The 14,315-nt window shown below is 30.4% G+C and overlaps 1 long non-coding RNA gene across 1 annotated transcript; it reads right to left on the reverse strand.

Moving 5' to 3' along the window:
- Nucleotides 1-7,492: 7,492 nt before the first annotated feature.
- Nucleotides 7,493-9,223, reverse strand: LOC107872334. The gene is made up of 2 exons (XR_001674785.2): nucleotides 9,121-9,223; nucleotides 7,493-7,841 (listed from the first exon to the last, which is right to left on the reverse strand). It is a non-coding gene; the product is annotated as an uncharacterized LOC107872334 (long non-coding RNA).
- Between the last annotated feature and the right edge of the window lie 5,092 nt (nucleotides 9,224-14,315).

Raw genomic sequence — 14,315 nt, forward strand, 5'->3', positions numbered from 1 at the left:
GCCTGTTTAAGCCCATAAATTGCCTTCTTGAGTTTGCAGACATGTTGAGGCCTTGTTTGGTCAACAAAACCTTTAGGTTGAGCCATATAAACCTCTTCCATTAGTTGAACATTCAAGAAGACATTATTAACATCTAATTGTCCTAAAGGCCAATCTCTAGTAACGGCTACAGTTAAAATAACTCAAACTGTAGTGTGCTTAGCAACTGGATAAAAGGTCTCAATATAATCAATGCTTGGTCATTGCGTAGATCCTTGACCGACAAGACGTGCTTTATATTTGTTTAATGTTCCATCAGAATTTAGCTTGACTCAAAAAATCCATTTAGAGCCAACTAGATTTTGCTTTGCAGTAGATGGAACTACCTCCCATTTGCCTTGTTTCTGTAATGCATGAATCTCTTCTTCCATGGTTGCCTTCCAATCAGGATTATTTAGTGCTCTTGACAAAGACTTTGGCTCAGATTTGATGTTGGAAGTATTGACAGGGACTTTAGATGGGTGTCATTGGCTTGGATGAGAGAGTTGTCTTTTGTTTCAGAAAGAGTGGTATGCATGCATAACTTTTGTGTTGGCTTATGAATATAATTCTTTGCTCTGGTGATCATGGAATGAGTGTTTCTTGGTAAGTCCCTGTCATGATTAGAAGATAATAAAGTGGGAGATGAATTTGGTGAGGAGCTCATACCTGAAACATGTACTGATGATCTCACTGACTCATCTGATGATGGAATACTGACATTTGAAGCCACTGGAGTGGTTGACCAGTGAAAGGACATTCACGGCCGACCAAATTTGTACTAGAAGATAGGGATTGTCCAATAGTCGGGAGGAACAAGTTGGGTTAGAAAGGGGTGAATGTGGAACGATGAAATGAAGAGTCCACTGGTCAACAGTAACATCAGACACCCTAAAATCACTGAGTTGGATGGTTTTAAAAGGAAACTCATGCTCCACAAAATCTACATGTCTTGAAATAAAAAGTTTTAAGGTGACTGGATCATAGCATTTATATGCACTTTGATTTAAAGAATACCCAAGGAAGACACACGGAGATAGGTTGTATTTTGTTTTGTGCATATGGTCTCAACTAAGGATAACACAGACAACCAAAAACACGAAGCTTCTTATAATTTGGAAGAGATCCAAAAATTCGAAGATATGGTGAATCATTATTCAATAAAGGAGTGGGCATTCTATTTATCAAATATGGAGCAGTTTGAAAAGCATATGACCAAAATGATAATGAAAGATTAGAAATGTGAAAAAACGTGATACATGTTTCAACAATATGCCTATGTCGTTTTTCGGTTGTGCCATTGTGTTCAGGAGTGTGGGGAGGAGTCAAAAAGTGAGAGATTTCATTAGAAGCAAAGAAATCCTTCAAACTGATAAATTCACCACCATTGTCTGAGTAAAATGAGACTATAGAATGATTAAAGAATTTCTATACAATGGCTTTAAATTTTGGAAAAATATGCGCAACTTCAGATTTTCTTTTCATAGGATAGAGCCAAACATATTTCGTATAATGATCCACAAAAATGAGATAATATTTAAAGTCATCAACAGAAACTAAAGGTGAAGATCCCCATACATCAGAATAAATAAATTCCAAATGACGCATTGATTTTATTAAAGAAACATGAAAAGAAGTCTTGTGCATTTTATTGCACTTACAAGAGTTGCAAAAAAACTTATAAGGATTTATTTGACTGGTTATATCAATCAACTGCAGAGTGCGACGCAATATAGGAGAGGAAGGGTGACCAAGATGACAATGCCATTGTAAAACTGTGGAGAGTTTCGTGGAATTAACAGTTGGGATAGAAGAAGTGGATTTTGCAGGGAGAAATGATGGCCACTCGTAAACGCCATCCTTAGGCTTTCCAACTACCAGAGGCTTCCTCGTGTAGTAATCCTTCACAACAAATGAGAAAGGTGAGAATTTAACAATAACATTATTCGATGAGCATAATTGATAAACAAAAATAAGATTCTTTTTCAATCTAGGGACACAGAGAACATTATTAAGGTATAAAGGCCTTGAATGAGAAGGTAAGAAAGTAGAGCCAGAATGTGTCACAGCCAAGTTTTTACCATCACCCAACGTCACATCTTCACTACCATCATAGTCGGAATGAATTGACAGATTTTGAAGATCTACAGTCACATGGTGAGATGCACCAGAGCCTACCAACCAATTAGGATTATTTTGGTTGGTGGTTTGAGCAAAATTTGCTCTTGGAGGAGCCCTTGTGTTTCCAGTAGTCGAGGAATTCGAGCCACCAATGGAAGATGGCTTAGACCAAGGAAATAACTTTCAATATTTCTTCACTATATGTCCAGCCTTGTCACAATATTGACAGATCACAGTAGAACTATCTCTATGATTCTTTGATGGGGCAGAATGATTTTGCCTCGGATTTAGGTTAGGTTGGACTTTGGAAGCAGAATAATGATTTGTGTGATTGGTGTGTCTATTTAATCCACCATTGTGAGAAGCATAATTTGTTGTTATTGGACTAGAAATGGTTGAAGCTTCATGAGCAACACTGCTCTCATAATCACAAAGCTTTTCATGGAGTTCATCAAAAGAAAAAGGAGTTTCTCACGCACGAATTGCAGCAGATAGCATCTTATACTCAGAGGGGAGTCCATTAAGAACATGAATGGTAACATTATCCATAGTTAGATTTGCTCCAGCAGTATTCAAAGTGGTAACAAGTTGCTTCACTTGTTGAAGGTATGGCGCCATAGATTTAGTACCTTTGTTCACTCGTATCAAAGACTCCTTAAGTGTAAGGAGACAAGCAGGCGAGAGTCGGGCATACAAATTATGGATATTCATCCACACATCATAGGAAGTTGCATCTGAAAGGATATACGCTGCCACTTCTAAAGTGAGAGAGGCTACAAGTGCACTTCGAAGCAATTGATCTTGTCGGACCCAAAACAAAAAGTTCGGTTGCACTTCGGTAGAAGTAGAAACAACATAAGAGGTGAAATTATATCCAATCAATATAGAACTCCATTGAGAATACCACAGTTGGTAATTGGATAACGAGAGTTTCACAGGAGCTTGAGCGTTTGTATTAATAGATATAAGTTGTTGGTCATTTTCTGGTAAAGTGGTGTTTGTGAGTGGTATGGAAGTTATAACAGTGGAGTTGGTATTAGGAATAGAAGGAAGGCATGGAAGTGCAGAAACAACATATGGAGTGGTGGGAACTGTTGAGAAATGAACATTAGCAGATGATGTTAACGATGCTGCTGAAGGGTTAACTGAAATAGTAATGGTCGTTGTTGGTGCAATGAAAGATTGAGTGGTTTGCTCCATGTGTACAAGAAAGTACTGGAGGACTCAGAGTTTGGGAAAAAAATTAGATTTGTTGCAAGGCGAGCAGCTCTGATACCATGAAAGATTTAGAAGATAGTTGAATTTCAATGTGTATTATTCACATATTGTTTCACTATTTATACAAGAAGGTAAGAGATATTCTACCAAAAATAGAAGATGTTAATTGTAATAAAATCCTATCAACTTAATTACAAGAATATTACAAGAGATCAAATCATATCAATCACTTGCGAATAGGATGCCTTCCTTATAACACCATGAACATCAAGTAGTGAAAAAATTCATTCTTGCCAGGTTTTAAAGTTTTTATTAGCAAATATTTCAATATTTGAAACTTCAGGAAACGACTTAGCATATGGTAGAACAACCGAAACATGAGTATTAGAAGTTGTGTCGGTAGTTGAAGTACCAAGAGTAGAATTATTCGACATAGTTTCTTAGATTGTTGGGGAACAATGATAAAATAATAATAACAATATTATTTAACTGTTAACAAAATAATAATATAACAATAATAATATTAGCAGTACAATAACATAACAGTATATAATAATAATAATACTAAATATAATAATATTATAACTGATATAATAATTATAACAGTAATATAATTTCTTATTGACAAATTAATGATACTGAATAATAAATAAATATTACTACAATATTATCTTAAGTGATATATTAATTATACTTGAGTCGTGCTATGCATTGTCCTAAGAAACTACTTCAGCAATGTGAGATGTTTCTTCGGGATTAAACAAGTACTTCTCTAATTAATTAGAGGATACAGAAATCAACAAAATTATTAGTACAACTACCAACAAGTTAATTTAGAAAATGATATAACTAATAAACCCCTTTTAATTAAACATATAATAATATAAAGGAGTGAAAGAAAGGAGAAAAAAAAAGGAGTAAGAAATTAAAGGAAATTTGGAAGAGAAGATAGCTTATTTATTGGCTAAAGTGAAAGCCTCTCCCTAAGACAAGTGTTAATACACTTGTCTTTCAACCAATTTAAGAAGAGTCACTCTTAACATATTTGTGACGGTGTAGGTCAAGTATAAAAAATAATAGCATGCAAAATGTTCAATTATGATTTTTAAAATACCAATAAATTATTTTAAAATAAACAAATAATTTTCCTACAATAATCTCTACCACAAAAAACTTGGATTACAAAATGAAGAAAACGTTAAAAGCATCACAAACATACTAATAATGCCATCTAACAACACTACTACAACACAATTTTATTCTTTAAGACAAAGCTAGAGAGAAGGATTAATGAACTATTGAATTAACTAAGTGCCATAAAAATGACACTATTAAATAATTAATTAACAACTTTATCTTCAACTCATGTAGAGCATTGCAAACAAGTTTGAAAAAAAAGAAACAACATGATTAAAAAAGTCAAAATAAAATACTAAAGAAAGCATGAAAACACATTCTAAAAACGGAAGTCACTAGCACCATAAACATTCAACACAATTTTATTCCCTAAAACAAAACTAAAAGAGAAGCATTAGTGAACTAATTAAGTAAGTATCATAAAAATGGCACTAATCGATATATAATATGAAGAAGAGTCATAGACAAGGTGATGTGGCACCTCTCTATGACTTTCATTTCTATTTATCTATTTTCTCCTCTCTTTTCGTTTGAACTTTTTCTCATTTTTTAAATTATTTTTCTATAAAAAATTATATATATAACTCATATCTTTTCATCTTCATAACATATGCTCTTAATTAGTATTAGTAACATCCATAACTCCCAAAACTCTAATGTTTATAACTTTAATGCATTATACCTTCAAGTTTTTGTTTAATGAAGTGGATGTTATAGAGTTTTCAGTTGCCCTAGCACATTTTCTTATCAACGAGTTCTTGTTTCAATTTTAGGACTTTATGCATTTTCACCCAGCTTGGATGATTCATTTTTAATTTGGCTCTTCCAGCCAGTACAACCAAAGGATCTTTGTTGGTCTATAATGTTTTCGACCTCCGTTTGCACTGTGAGGTCGTGTTTCTTACTGGCAAGTATTGATCTTACGCGATCATTATAAAAAGATCAACGGACTTGTTTAAGGTATAAATAAAAAGCTTTTTAGAACGCAATTTTAATTCCATCTCTTTTTTTTTTCACCTTGTTTTTAAAATGATTTGAATATGTTATGGTGTAGTAATATATTATATCTTGCAAATTTAATTCTTAACTACAGTATTTTTTTGTATTTTTCATGCTTAGTTTTTTTCTTCCGTTTTAGAATGATTTGGTTATGTTAATATTGTCATAGAGTTCATCTTTTCCTTACAATTCTTAACTGTAGTATTTCTTACATTTTTCATGTTTAGTTATTTTTTTATTGATGATATTAATTTTTATATCTCCAGATTACTGTATTTTCGAAAGTGAAAAAAGGAAGACAGCTCATGCGTGCATGTTGCTTAAGGAACTATATATGTTTTCTTAGACAAATTTTGAATAAGTTTATTGATAGAAAATGAAAATGTAAAATTAATTTGTGGTACTTTCTACAATATAGTTTAACTCATAAAAATTATTTATTGACATATAAAAAAGCAATTCTTAAGTTTTCTTTGTTGTTGTTGATTAAACTTTCTAATATTTTTAGGTTTTCATAGTTCATTATAATAAGTGGCGAAACCACAATTTTCATTATGAGAGTTTAAAAATGCATACGCTAACTAGCCTAAGGGGGTTCAGATGAAATCCTGAATATGTATTATGAGCTCTGCCTTTAATTATAGTCATATGTTGTTCTAAACTATCTTTTAAGATTACTACCAAATAAAATTATAATAGATATTACGTTCGATAAATTATTTACTAATGTTATTTGTCTTCCACAAGAATTCGTGGCTAATGAAAAGACAACAAAAATTATGCATAAATGTTTTATTTAATTATAATCTCATTACCATTGTATTTATAATTAATAGTTGATTATATCATTCGTTATAGAATATCTTTCCTTTCCTGCGCAGTCTACCGTTTCTAACAACAATTCTGAAAAGAAAAAAGAGAACGAACGAAAAAGGACAGAGTCCAAACGCTTTTCGTAATAGGTACACGAGAAATGTTTGGATTCTTTTTATAGTGGACTGTCTTGTGCGAAGCAACCCACAACAAAAAAGCTTCCCTTTTTTTTATGTTAGGGGAGCACTAAAATGCAACTTCGATCGGATGCGATCTCTATATATTGGTATATACCACTATATTGCTCTCCTATGTATGCTTAATCCCCACAGTTTCACTCTTTACTATTTAATATTTTGCAACAGTGTAATTATGATCAAGACTATGAGGAAAAAAAACATTATAGGTGGCAGACAAAAGGTTTGGATAAATATATGGTGATGGTGGATGCCTATTATTGAAGCTGCTAAAGTATGACACTAATAAGAATTTTTGCTAAAACTTAAAAAGTGTTAGCATCAATCAAATTATAATCTTGATTTCCCTCAATTTGAAAATTCAAGATTTACATCAGTATTCTCTATTTTTGTTTAAAAAAATATCCCTCCTAATTTGCATTAGGTTAATCTGAAGAACTTAATGCAATTGAAGTTTAGTATTTCACGATGTATAATAATTTAGTAATAATTATTTTTGAATTTAAATATCTTAACAGTTGTCACAAGTAAGAAGAAGTTTTGTCATAACCTATTATGCTTATACAAAAAAGAAATTTAGCGGAAATTTTTTATTAGAACGATAATAACATAGTGAATTTAATTAGTCACAAATTTATAATATTTGAACATTGAAAGGTTCACAATATACTTTAGGGCTGAAAAAATTATTTGTGTGTATATTGATATGCATCATTTTATACCATTAAAACATTATGTGATAGAGTTCCATAATTTAAGATGCTTTGATTATTTTTTAATATGTTAAAAATAGATTAAATTATATATTTAATAATGTATTTTGTAACAGCGTGATTCGCGGCTAAGTTTACTAGTTAATTAATTAATTAACAACTCCTAAGTAAAAGCGTTACAAATCAATGTGGGGTAGAGTGGGGGGTGGGGGTTGAAGATGCCAAAATAAAATGCTAAAAAAACATGACAAAGCATATTAAAAACGAAAGAGTCACTATCAAAAGAAACTTGAATTACTAAATTAAGAGATTACAAGCATCATAAACATACTAATAATGCCCTCTAAAAACACTAGTACAACACAATTTTATTCCCTAAAACAAGACTAAAGAGAAGCATTAATGAACTAATAAATTAACTAAGTGTCATTTTCATGACACTAATTAATTAATTAACAATTCTTAGTGCAGTAACACTTTCTAATAAAAACTCCAATGCAGTCTCCCCCAGAGAAGCCTTCGTTACGGCAAACGAGCGCGCAGTTGTGGTCATGCCCGCATGGACCCTTGAACCCGTGGCTCTGCGAAATGCACACTCTCCCCTCCGCCCCTCGGAACGCCGTTTCTGCATTCATACGTTCAATTTAATCAGTTATAACAGGTTATTGTTATATACGTATATGATTTGTTACGATGTATGCGACATTAGTGTGCACCTTAAACTCGAAAAATTAAAGCGTAATATATATGCATAATAGATACTCATCAAACTTGGCCTAGCTCACCTAGTCAGTAAACACTCTAAAATTGAGTATGCATGCATGTGATCAATGAGTAACTCCAACTTATAAAATAATCATCTAGACACTTTGAAATGCATGTGTGTCACGTTACTATCAGGTGTCCATGAAATATAGTGGGAACGAGTTGAAGTGTTAAGTTGTCAGTTGAGACCTGATTGAGGTATCTAAATATGCGCTCTCGAAAATGGAGTTCGTGCTTGAAGCTGAAACCAAATTTAAGTACTCCCTCCCTTTAAAAAAAAATGACTTACTTTCCTTTTTTGTCAGTTTAAAAAAGAATGATCCCTTTTCTTTTTTAGTAACTTTTATATTCTAACTTTCTATATAACATGTATAAGACCATAAAATTTAAATTTTTTTATATTTGTTTAAATTTCATACCAAATTAAATAGATCATTTTTTTTAAAATGGGGAATTATCTGTTTATACAAAGTGAAGGATATTAAAAGTTGTGGCCTGACTCTACCCTCGTAGTAGCAATTACGCCAAATGTTTAATGCAAATATTAATATGGTATGTTGTATTCTTTTCATGACTCGTACTACCTCAAAGTATAGGGAATTACTTTTACATTTTAGGGTGTGTTTGGTCTGAAGGAAAATAATTTTAAATATCTTCATATTTATAGATTCAAAATTTGAAAAAATCTATTTTTTTAGAAAACAAGTTTCTTAAGGAAAATAACTTTTTTAATAGAAGCAAGTTCTTCAAATAACGTTTCAGATTGATTGCGTCTTTCTATCCTGCATCACGTCTCATCTTTACTCCAACCCATAGCCCCATTCCCACCACCTCACACTCCTCCCTCAACTATAAATAATTTTAGGATAATACTTTTTACTTACATTATGAAATATAAAAAGAGTTAAGTAAAATACCATTTCTTATCTCAGAAGATATTTTTCAAGAAAATATTGAAACACAAATATATAATCATAAAATTTCATTAGGGGAAGCAATGATCATGGTAGGAGCAATAACAATCATAATAGACTACTATATTAACATTAACTAATTCAAAATATAAGTAAAAATCTATAAATAATAAAGTTGAAATGGGAATCATTTTTTCCTAAAAAGAAAGGAGGGAAAGGACTTACGTGAAGTAAACAAAATGAAAAAGAGAAACAAAAGAGCAAAAATTTTCCTCTCCATATTCTTTTTTTTTTTCACACAAAAATATTTTCGAAATATTGGTGTATATGCGACTAATAAGCCTAATGACAATCACTATAAATAGAGAAATGACAGTATCAATGCCATAATGTTTTAATACCTAATACTAAACTAAATTTTTTCAAAATTACACCTCAAATACCGTACCGAATATTGTAATTTTAAAATTAGGGATGTGCATTAGTCAGTTCGGTTCGGTTCAATTTTGTACATTATCAGTTTGATTTATCGGGTTTCGATTTGTAAACACTCCAAAACCAATAATCGAGCCAATAAGATATTCATTATCGATTTTCAATTAATCGATTTTCGTTTTAACCAATCAGAAAATACTCCCCTAATACTTCCTTGCTTTCTCTTTATTTCATTTAATTTTCTACACTATCTTCGTGTATAAAGTGTACACAAATTTAAGGACTACGACACAACTATAAAATACAAAAGATAATAAGGTAAGTATATAGAATCTAAAACCACTATTATATAAACGCAAATAAAAATATAATTTTAACGTAGTCCTACTGATTTTCTGTTTAACCATTAACTAAAGCCTTAAATCCTGAAATCGAACTGATAGTCCAACAAAAAAAATTACAAACCGTTAACTCAATAACCCTATTCCGATAAATTAATAACATTTTTATCGATTCGATTTATCGATTGAATCCATTTTTGCACACCTCTAAATTCTAATCCTTCAATAGGGAAATCTTTGTTTAATTAGTTAATACGTAATTAATTAAAAACTAAGCTTGCCAACACTGACTGACCAAGCTTTAGTTTACCAAGGAGGAATCACGAGATGGAGCGTTAAATTAACCATTAATTAATTAATCAAACGCTTAACTTTTGTGAATTCGAAATTTGACAATTTTTGTACTTTTTAATAACATTGTATATATGTGTTTAAAAATTTAAACTAAATATATATAAATATTAAATTACGATCATTTCTAAAGCAAGCAATCGAAGTTTTTTATTTTTCTCACAAACAAATGTATACAAACGAAAGTTGTTCACAATTGCAAAGTTAAAAATTTAAATTTATATAAGGAGATTTAAAATTATCACACCTCAAAATATATCATACCAAATTATCCGTCCCAAATTTCCTAATTTGATTTCTCATTTTACTTGTCTTTTTTCATTAATCAAGAAGAGACAAAAAAAAAAAATTCGTATTTTACCCTTTGCATTAATTACTTTTTTTTTCAAATTAAAATGTAAAAATCATTTAATAGGGGTACTATGGTAAACTAGCCATATTATTAATTATTTTTCATAATCAATGTGTATCTCAATTTGGGATGGATAATTTAGAACGGAGGGAGTATGACCTAAGATAATTTTTTAACCCTCTTTACTAGTATTTACTAAAACTTTACCTATGTCAAGTTAAAAAAAATTCACGGTTTATATATAAATAAAAAAAGCTAATTGTGTTTTTTATTTGTATAGTATAATTTTTTTCAATACACTTTATGAGTATAATTACAATATGCTCAATTCAAACAAAAAATAAAAAATTTGAGGTAGTTTAACCTTGATTTTAACCCGTAAAGTTTAAATTTTAAATTTCTTTTGCTATACGCTTAGCGGTTGCAGACAATATTTTTCAAAAATATTACTAGTTGTTAATTACCTAATAAACTAATACCTAGCATGCTACTCTATTATAGGTAAATAACATAAATTCCGACAGTTTGAATTTTAATTATAGAAAATTTCGATATTTTACATAATTACTGAAAATTTTAATTTTGAATCTGTTGAAATACATAATTAACTTTTGATACATCCAACGAAAATATATTTTTTCTTGGTAAAGATACATAATTAATTTTCCATACATTTTTTTCTACTTTGGGTCTGCCGAGTTACATAATATATCCAATGAACATATATTTTTTTTCTTTGTAAAAATACATAATTAGCTTCCGATATATTTTTTTTGATTTTGAGTCTGTCGAGATACATAATTAGCTCTCTATATATCCAACGAAGATATATAATTAGTTGGAATTTTTAAATTACTTTATAAGAAGTATAAATAACATAAATATCAACCCTTTTAGAAGTAATTATACTCTCTCCTACTTTTTAAATTATTTTACTCTCTCTCTATTAATATAATAGCATAGTCGACATATACATAGCATTCTGTGTATATGTTGGAATTTTTGTAATATGTTTAAGGAGTTGGGATTTTTTGTAATATTGAAAATATAAGTTGTGTATTTATGTAATTTTTAGTTATAAGAATGGGAGTTTGCGTAAATATAGTAAGTTAAAATATATGTTTATATTATTTTTTTTCTTCAATACAATGACGATTATAAAATAATAATTACAAATATGATTTAAATCATTAATAAAAACTTCGATATGCAGGGGCGGAGCTGCCCTTATGCTAGGGGGTTTATTCAAAGCTTCTTTGGTGGAGACTATATTATTTATATATTGCTAAAGTTATTTTTTTACGTATATATAATAAATATTAAACTCTCTTCAATTAATTTATATATTTAATTTTTAACCCCTTAATGAAAATTTTATCTCCGTTAATATCACATGGAGTGGGAAAAAGGGAAAATAACAAAAAGTTTTTTCTATTTTTGGAATTTAATTCCGAAATTATTTTCTAAATTTTCATTGTCAAACATCATAATTTCTAATTCTGAAAAAAAAATTTTAAAAAAAGAAAAAAAAATCTATGACCAAATGGGCCCTGAGTACAAAGGCAGACAAAATCCAGACAAGAGGGCGTGCATGGACGGCTCTGACAACATGGAAATCAAACCAAGATCGTTGGGTTGTTGGTGGGATATTATAATATTGGAGATTCTACATTAGATTATGAGATATAATTTGAATTGATTTAAAATTTAATGAAAAAATTAAGATTTTTAAAAATAATAGTTCAAAATATGTTTTAATATTTGTGTGATTATAAAAGTGTGAAGTATAAAGTTATTATTTCTATACGCATTCTTACCTTGCATTATTAAATAAAATTATTAGCAATTGTCTTTTATTGGAGGAATTATTAAATAATTTTTTTTGCAATTATCTTTTAATTAACATAATTATATTGGACGGGTTATTAAATATTTTTTTTGTAATTATCTTATAATTAGCATAGTTATGTAAATATTTTTTATATCGTCAATGCATAGGATTTAAATTCTTATACATGCATTTCTTTTTTCATTTTTGGAAATCTTCGTAATGTTCAAAAAGTTGAAACAGTAATATACTATAGTAAATATGATTCCATTAAGGTCTAAAAATCCAGTAATTCTATGAAAGACTTTATTAAAATTTCGATTCATCTACTTGAAATTTAAAAATTAATCTTGTCAAAATTTAACTTTAGATCCTAATTTGAAAATTTAGATTCGAAAATTAAAGTAGCTGAAGTGGATAAATTTTAAATACTTTATAAATCTCAATTATACGTTAAATAGAAGTCTTAAAATTCAACATAAGCCACTGACTAACTACAATATAACGGGTTTGTATAGTAAAATTACTTGTACGCATTGTACACTTTTTAGTCTTATCTTTGAAACAAAATAGCTTAACGTTTATGTTGCCCCGACTCTCCAAAAGAGTGTTATGTTTATGTCAGATTCTTTACAAACGTAGTACTGTGTGTTGCTCCGACTCTCTAAAAGAGTGTTTCGTCTATATCAGATTATTTACAAATGTAGTACTAGTTTTAAAGAATTCGACAAGACACCATTAACATTAAAAGAATTCAGACAACATAAATTGTCAGAGTATTTTACATGTAAAATTTGAAATTCATCAAATGGCTATATCAGTTACAAAGACTAAAAGATAGTAATTATTTTGTGAATTTTATGTATATTTGTATAAGTGACTTAGTGCAAGGAATCATATTCCCAATCTCTCCAAGCTTGGTGCCATATCCCTAATAGCTGATAATTTTATTAGATTCTCATATTTTTCATAGAAAAAGTAATATGCGCAAAATAAAAAGTGTAGATGATAAAAGATTTCACTCTTTTCTTACTTTATTTCCTTTTATCAATACCCTTTTATTCCTTTTATCAGTACCCTTTTATCTCTTCAGTACCTTTCATAGCTTTTTTTTTTTTTTTTAATAATCATGGTGTTCAGACCAACTTACACGTACCTCAATTAATTCTCCAAATACCATTCATTTCCATCAGCAACATGTATCAAACGACTCTGTCCATCAAGGTTTGGAATTAAACCTTAAACTTCATGGTGTTCAACCTACTTCATTGAACCATTAGACCACACCCTTGGATGCTTTCATCTTGCCCTCTTTCATAAAATCGGTTTTCTTGAACCAAAAAGTCTATGAAAAACCTCCTCTACCCTCACCAAGATAGGGTAAAGTGAGCATACACCTCACTCTCCCCGAATCAAACCCTACACACGAGACTACACTCCACTTGTAAAAAAATAACACTGGATATGTTACTGTTGTTAACTTTTATGATTTCACTTGGAACATTCATTCATTTACCTCCTTTTTTAAAAATCTTTCTTTACATTTAGGGCTACTTTAGCTCAATTCGTTTAGTCATATACTTGATTGCTCATACGAAGATAAAAGTCAAAAATTTTCACCAAAAGCTTCTGCAAAATGTTATGACCAAGCCATTATCGAGTAGTGTTCCCTTCTCATCACAATCATACAGGCAAATTGGAAGTCACTGCAAGGTGAATTCAACTGCAAATGCAAATATGTTGCTCGAACTTTTCAAAAATGTTGACATGGCACCAGGATTTCGAAAGCAATGAAACCTTACTAGGATTTCGAAATAATGAAACCTAACTATTGAGTTAACCTTAACAACAGTTGATGCTAGAGTGAGAGAACTAGCCTTATCTTGCAGGTAACGACAACGTCGAGTTGACAACTTATTGAATTCATCGTTTGGGCTCATAAAGGAGTCTGCGCACCAATGTCCACCATAAAAGGACCAAGCCATAACAAATGAGGAATTCTCTAAAAAGCCAAGGTCATGGTTTGCCCAGAGGGCCTACTTGGGGCCTTGAGAACTCAACAGAAAATGCAAAGGTTGCAACAAGCCGCAGGTTTTGACGACATCGAGTTGAC

The sequence above is a fragment of the Capsicum annuum genome, chromosome 5 (assembly GCF_002878395.1).
Source record: "Capsicum annuum cultivar UCD-10X-F1 chromosome 5, UCD10Xv1.1, whole genome shotgun sequence".
Lineage (NCBI taxonomy): Eukaryota > Viridiplantae > Streptophyta > Magnoliopsida > Solanales > Solanaceae > Capsicum > Capsicum annuum.